Source organism: Anomalospiza imberbis, chromosome 4 (assembly GCF_031753505.1).
Source record: "Anomalospiza imberbis isolate Cuckoo-Finch-1a 21T00152 chromosome 4, ASM3175350v1, whole genome shotgun sequence".
Lineage (NCBI taxonomy): Eukaryota > Metazoa > Chordata > Aves > Passeriformes > Viduidae > Anomalospiza > Anomalospiza imberbis.
The window spans coordinates 32,333,208-32,340,902 of NC_089684.1; the positions used below are offsets into that span (position 1 = coordinate 32,333,208).

General features: G+C 36.3%; 1 long non-coding RNA gene across 3 annotated transcripts; it reads left to right on the forward strand.

Moving 5' to 3' along the window:
- Positions 1-296: 296 nt before the first annotated feature.
- On the forward strand, positions 297-5,398 carry LOC137472565 (uncharacterized). Of its 3 annotated transcripts, XR_010998272.1 has the most exons (4): positions 297-386; positions 3,558-3,734; positions 4,373-4,437; positions 4,951-5,398. It is a non-coding gene; the product is annotated as an uncharacterized lncRNA (long non-coding RNA). The 3 variants fall into 3 exon arrangements; XR_010998271.1 differs by having other exon boundaries at positions 4,373-5,398; XR_010998273.1 differs by lacking the exon at positions 4,373-4,437.
- The last annotated feature ends 2,297 nt before the right edge of the window (positions 5,399-7,695 follow it).

The window sequence follows — 7,695 nt, forward strand, 5'->3', positions numbered from 1 at the left end:
CAGGTACAGCCCTAAGGTGCTGCAATCTGTGGATCAATCCAAGACCAAGCAAGAGGAAGAGCTCATTGCAATGCTGAACCTTATCTGATCCAAAGGGACCAAGGTGGAGATGTTGTAGAAATACCTTAAAATTCTGATACCCATGATTTCAGGATTCCCATAACAGGAGTTCTTTGCTTTTAGTCAGAGGAGTAGGAGGAAGAGTCCACTGCAATGTCAAAGCCTATAATTTAGCCCATCGGAACCAGGAGTGGAGATTTAATGGATTTATCTTTAAACTGTGGTAAACCATTATTTGAGTTGCATGTTATAGGATTTACTACAGCAGGAACCACTCCAGAGTAGAGAACCCCAGTGGAGGACAAGTGAAACAAGAAGCAGTGCAGGTACAGCAGGGACATGACCTGAGGTGGCTTTGGTGCCCAACAACTCCACTCAGCACACCATCTCTCCTGTCCTGAATGACCACCACACACAATTTTACAACTCTGATTCTCTCACTCATTCTGTTGGATGGCTGGGGATAAACCACAGGAGCTACAATGAATGTCAAGACAGGAAAGTAAAGTTTCTTCACCTCCTTTTCTCTTGGATTCTAACAGACTTTTTTTGAAAAAAACTGAATTTAAAACAATCAATGTCTATCTACATCTAGCTGGATGTCAGGTATAATTTTAAAAGCTTCACTGGGCATTCAAAGCATAATCATACTTCAAATGATGTCCTTATTTTACACCACAGGAATGGCTGCAAGAAAATGTCGTAATAGCCTGAGAAATGAAACTCACGGTCCCCTGAAATGCATTGGAAATCATTATTCTTGCACATAGGTTTCACACAGTGATGTTAGACTGCAGTTTTATAAATGAAAATTAAAATATTATAAAATACAGATTAACCTCTCAAAATCCTTTCAGACATTATTAAAGATGCCTTATATAATGTTACTAACAAGGTTTTGAAGATATATGATACTGCAAAGAGCAAACTACTGTTCTGAACCAGCCTGTGTGTAATACTTACACACTTACACCCCTCCCAGAAGGGACTACCTAACCATAGATTCAGGCAACTCAAAATATATGCCAAACAAACTACTTTTCACTACCTAAAGTTTTCCCCAGAATGAGAATAACATTTTCCATAGATGTGGAAATGACTGAATTAAGTTTGGTAATAAAAGTCATAGCTACTTTTTATGTATGATTCAACATTTCATTTCTCTACTGAAAAATATGGGTAGTATTAATTGCATAAAAAGAAAGCTCATCTTTATTATTCAATGAAATTATTAACATTCAAAAACACCACAATATTTTAAAACACTAGGGAATATTTAACTCAATGTTTAAAGCATAAAATTTGCTTATTTTAACCTACTTTTCATCCTGGAAAATTATTTATATTATTACAGTTTAATCTTACAGAATTTCAATTACATATAAAATATATTGAACACAAATTGTATTAAGTGTTGCTAATTATACAGTGGATACTTTGTAATTAAAATATCTTAGATCTAATTTTCATGCAGTTCTGTGCATAGACCAGTTCAGAAACCACCAATGAGTTCAGGAAGAGAATACTTTTTCATGTTCTTTTCCCAGCAATAAATATTGAGGCAGCCTCTCGTGTGTGGTGCCCAGGATTCAACGGAGATTTCACTGAGAATCTCAAATCTCTGCTTTGCTTTCTGACCTTTCTGGTCATAAACTTCTCTACTGATATTGGCTACTCTGTTGTCCCACCAGAATAAAGCTCTTACAGGATGTGAAAGCTATGCACAAAGGCAGCAGAGAGGCAGATTTTCAGTTAGCAGTAATTAATATAGCTAAAGGCCTGAAATCATGAAAACTCAGTGCCTGAATTTGACCCAGTGGATTCAGAGAAAAGGGCAATGAGATTTAATATTCTTGGTGGACTTAATTGCTGAGAAAAAGCCCTAAGCTTTCATGCCCAACTCATCTTGTCAATTTATGTGTGTATCATTTGATTTCTATAGTTGACACATAGAAGTCCACAGTAAAGTCTACAGGTAACACCTGTTTGAATCATCCTGCTAAAATCCACAATCCAGGAGAAACAACCTCTGGTGTCAGCTGCTAATTGTTGACATTAGATTAGTACCTTCACTTTCCGTGTAGGAAAGATAAAGTTAGAGGGCAGGACATTAGCCCTGAGTGTCAACAAGATGACAAGGTGCCCCATCACACTGTGAGTTTGTGTAAATTTTGCTTCTGACTGGCTTTGCTCCCTAGCCCTAGAAAATCAGGACAACCTGAGATCTATAGAATTGGAGGTACGCAGGTGATGGCCCACACTGAGACAGGGGAATAAAGTGAGTTAAATTAAGCATTTCTCCCTCACATTAAAGAAAGTGACTTGAAAGGATAGAGACGTGTTAAAGGAACTTTAGAAGATATTAAAGGCAAGTAATTAGTCTTGCTTTTTTCTTTATTTGGCTATTTATACAATTGTGTTTACTTAAAAGTGCATCCTTCTGGGAAGATGATGAGCTAATATTGGCTGTAATTAAACTCTGCTCCTCTGCCTGATGTAACACCACTGAAGTCAATAAGAAACTTTCAAGCCTCATTTCTGGATCTGTTTGAGAGCTGCTTCTTCCATCCTGAACCATTTACTTACTCATCTATTCCATCTCTATCCATTTTTTAACTAAAGATTAATAGGAAGAACCCCTGTAATTAGCTACTTTCTTTTGAATTCCATGTCTTTAAAAAAAGACATTTATTTTATGCTCTGAATATAAAACAAACTCTATAGTAAGGTTATGTCACAGTTTATTCAGAAAAAAACTAATGAGTTTTCACATTCAAGTTTTACTGTTTGCTGTAAATTCTGCTCATTAAACACTTAAGTACAAATACAAGCATAATTTTAATTTATTTTAAAAAGTGGTCAGTATCAAGATAGAAATATCAACAGCAGCACTCTTCTACTCTAGCTTTCTCCATGAAATATGGAACAGCTAAAGTATTCAAGCAATTCCTCAAATTTATGTGCTGAAAGCTATTCAAATATAAAATAAGCACTAACAAACGGGCAACCTTGTCAGTTGCAATGCTAATAAATCAAATTCACCAAGGTAAGTTAGCTACATTTTCAGTGCAAGTGGATATATCATAAGAGCCTGATAATGATACAACTACCAGGAAAATAAATGTGCATTCTCTGACCTTGACAATAATTCACTAACAGCTTGCCTCACGATTTTCCTAACATTGAGCCACTCTTCACAGGCCACGTGTTTATATCTCTGTGGATGGAGAGTTTCATCTCTGTCATCACTAGTCTATTAGGGATTTTAGTGCCCTGCTAAGATTAATTATAGAAAACAATAAATTTCAGGATAATAGTCTATGAAACAACCCAGGGGAATTTGGGGGATAGGGATCAGAGGAACACTAGGGGGTTTTGTTGTGTTAGTTCTTTTTTTTTCTTTCAGACTACTGATCTAATGCCCTTCACAGCATTTCACATGGCTCTAAAACATCTAGAGCTGGATTTCTTTTACTAATTTTTACTCCCTAAAACAGGTAATGAGAGGCAATGCTACTGGACTAACAAGGAAGAAGCACCTGACCACTGTTGGACCCTTCATAAATCTTACCAACTTGGAAGAACAACAACTTTTATAAGGGAAGACCAAAAGAATGTATTTTATTTTAGATCAGTGAAATTATGCGATATGGACTTTTTTATTACTTTACATGGTAAGTTACAGGATAGAGATCTTAATTTACTTCCTATAGAAATAAACTCTAAGGCCAGTGTTTCTGTACCAACTGGAAATATATCAACATGTGCAACCAGCTTTGAGGATACAGAATGCAACTACATAGAGGGCTTGACTCACTTTATTATGATTTTTTTCCCATTGTCTAGAAATCTAAAGCAATGGGAGACAGAGGGAAGAAAGTGAACTCATCTAATTATAAGATTTAAAAAAAAAAAAACTGAGTCGAGGAGCATTGCTTTTCAAGGGAAGGTTAGATTTTTTACTTTCCAGCAAACACATTTTTCTCTTGCAAAGTGCAATGTGTGTGGGAGTCTGCTCACGTAGAAAGTGGTTCCCTGATCAAAACAGATGGCATGCTGGCAGGGTAAGTTTTAAATGGCAGAGTGTTGATGTTGAAAGATTTCAACAGCAGCTTCCATGACAGGGACAGAGACATAAATGACAAATACAAAATACAAAGACATTTCAATAACTTATCATCATATCACTCTGTAAGTTAATACCAGTCTCTCTCAGCTCTCAAGATGTTAGAGGAATACTTCCGAGCTGTGGGCATGAAACTGTATTCTAGCTCAATAAATCTCAAAACACTAATGAGGGTTCTATTTTTAGGACAATGAAGCATGAAAACTAAAGCTTTTACTGGCATGGGAAGGAATAAGCTGGCTATTGGAAAGGTTTGTAGCAAAACTCTCAGAGGAACAGAATGGCCGAGTAATTCCTCTCCTGACTTAACCAAACTCATCAAGTTATTCTGAACAACGGCTTTTATTAGACTCTCAGATTTTGTCACATGCATTTTATCCATCCACTCATCTCTGAGGCACAGTATATCAGTGTGATCAAACTGTGGAATCTGTGAGGGATTTTTTATCAGTGTGTGAATATGTTTTTAATATTTTCCTAATGTTTAAAAACATTTAACTAGAGAAATCATTTTAGATATCCAAATTTGAATAGCTCCTCTCCTTGCTCTTTTCACTTCTCATTCCTTTTATACATATCTGTAAGTCAATATTGCTTTTAGGATATTAAGTCATATTTAGAGAAGTTCTTGATATTTGTTATTCTCCAAACTTTCCTCATCTTCACCTGTTTTCACTGTCTTTTTTTTCAAGGCTGAGGGTAGTCCCTCTTTTTTCTAACTTTCTTACCAGTATCCTAATCTTTTCTTTCTCCCATCAATTCAGATACAGTTGTGCATCAAGCTGTCCCTGAAGCATTTACTACCAATAAGACAAGGCACACAGTTTTGCATTTTTTTGAGGCAGAAATAGAGCAATTGAGCCTTCATTCAACTCCTTTTGTAGAGGGGGATGCTCAAGATGGAATGACAGCTCTGTGAAGCAACAAACCATCAAAAGGAGATAAATGATTTTTTTTCTCTGCAATGAGAAGGGTGTGTAGATATCAGCTTGTACAGGAGATACTTCCTGATCAGAATAAGTGATATGTAGACAAGGCAAATTTAAAGTATTTTACAAAAAACATATTTCTCATAAAATAATCTTGGAAGGAATTTATGCAGAATCCTGACATGAACAGCAGCATTAAGTAACTCTGTAGCTTGGTGAAAGACAAAATGGCAGGGGGGAGATGGGGAACACATGACAGCTATTCATTTGTACCTAATTTTTGTGTCTGGTAATGACTGTAGTCAAAAAAATGGAACACTGCAGATTCTGTACAGTCTCTAAGGCATTTGCTTTATAATTTTGATAGATTAGAGATGATGGGGCTTTTTTTTTTTGAGTCTACGCTTGCTTTGAACTAGATAAACACCAAACACTGAGCAATACATAGTAAATAATAGTAATGCCTAATAATAGTAATGCATAGTAAATACTAAAGAACATAATGGTCCCAATTTAAAATTGTTCTGAAAGACCTTTGTAGGCCACATATAAAAATTAAATTACTAATGAAGGCTGGATCCCTCTTCATATGATAAAATATACTGTCCTTTCAGGGACCTACATCCCCGAAAGTGAGTTGTGCCTCATCACAGTAACAGCATCTCATGCAGAAGCTTGAATTATTTTGTTAATAAAATACAAATAAATTGATACTAAGAAAGAAAGGCTAAGGAAGAGGAAAGAAATGAAACCTTCAGTAAAGTTCTTTTCACTTTCAGTTCCAAAATAATTTGCTTAGTGCTAACAAAGACAGCTACAAGCAACCTGCATGTTTCTCTCCAGAGCACCTGTGAGCAGTTCTTAAACTCAGATGTGTAATCACATAAATGCAAAGTTTTCCCCTTATATATTTATGTACAATAAAGTTGATTAGACTTCAAATATCTTTGCCAAGTGCCTGCCCTGGTAGGAGCTAGAACTGGTAACAAATATTTTAGACAAATTTGGCTAGAATGAATCAGCTAAGTGCAACAAAATATTAGACTTCACAGTTTTCAGGCCTAACCAGGAATTCATAGACTATTTTTTAACAGACAGGTTTGAATATTTAGGTCTGTGTTTCCACTTTTGCACATAATTCCACTATTTTGCCCCGACTTCAAATAACAGGCCACCCTTTCTACAAGAATGACCTGAACCCACAAAAATGGCACCCATACGCTCAATGGCTAAAATCAGTACAGTTTTCTCCTTATATATATTGTTTTAAAAGACTTTGCAGACAATCTTGTAGATGGAAATTCAATGAGAATCTTTACAATACAGTTTTATTCATTTATATGCCATATTTTATGGTAAATAGAATCTTTTTTTTTTTTAAGCAAAAGAAGAATTAGTGATTGTGCTCTCGGTTTATTACTGCTAAGTGTCCTAAGAAAAAGCAAAGCATTTTCTGAGTGGATTTTAAAGGCATAAAGGAGCATAAAGAGGCTAAAGTGTGTTTACCACAAGTCACTGCAATTTATAGTCACAGCAATACTGTTTGGCAGGATATCAGTATGTCATGAATACTCCTTGAAAACATGACTGTGTCAATTAATGTTCCACTATTCTTTTCAGGATTGTGTTCACTGTCTGCAGACCTTCCTCTGCTAGGAAAAACTTAAGTGATTCACACCATCAAGCTCTCTAGTTTGTCCTATCTACTGCAAAGCAGCTAACAGCTGAGAGAAGTGAGACTGACAGTATTGAGTCTATCTGAAGTACTCAGAATCGTGAGTCACAGCCCAATGTCCTGAGCTTTTGAGAACAATCTGAGGGATCCTCTTATTTGCCATCTGGTCTTTGAGACTTACATCATGGTTGAAGAGTAAATAAATAAAACACAAATATAAGTTGTGAATGTATTCACTTTGCTTTATTAAAAACACAAAATATCTATAGGCTGTAAGATGTCAAGGTCTGGCTATTACGCTAACCTGTTCAACTTCAGGCAGCAGCACCTTTTCTGAAAGAAGAGCAGTGCAGCAACCTGGGCATTGCATCCCTCACACTTCTCTGTGGAAGAATGAGCTGCTAGCAAAACAAAAGCAGTTGTCAGCTGAAACAACCATTGGGAGACAAGCAGAGAAATGGAAGAAAGGTCAAACAAAAGCTTCAACACCTTACCCCCGCAAAAAAATTTCAAAACCCTAATATTTGTTCCTAACATTTGCATCTGGATTTGGCAAAGTCTGACAGAATAACCATATAATAACTCTGGGAGACTTTGAAGTCCTGGTTATTAACTGGATGCTACCCAGTTCACTGGTATTGAAGGCCAGCATTAGGAAAAGCTCACCTTGCAAATCTTGGTAACAAAATAGTTATTTCTGCTTCTGATATCAATTTGTAGAATAAATTAGTGGCTATTTCATTTGGTTGGCATAATTTTTTTTCTTCAGATGGCCCCAAGACCAGAACTCATGTCTGTTGAGATGGAAGGGCACTTTAAGGTACTTCACTTACAACCAAAGCTACCCAAACTGGACAAAGTTGCTACCACTGAGCCTCTGACCCACAGTCATCACAAACCTCTCA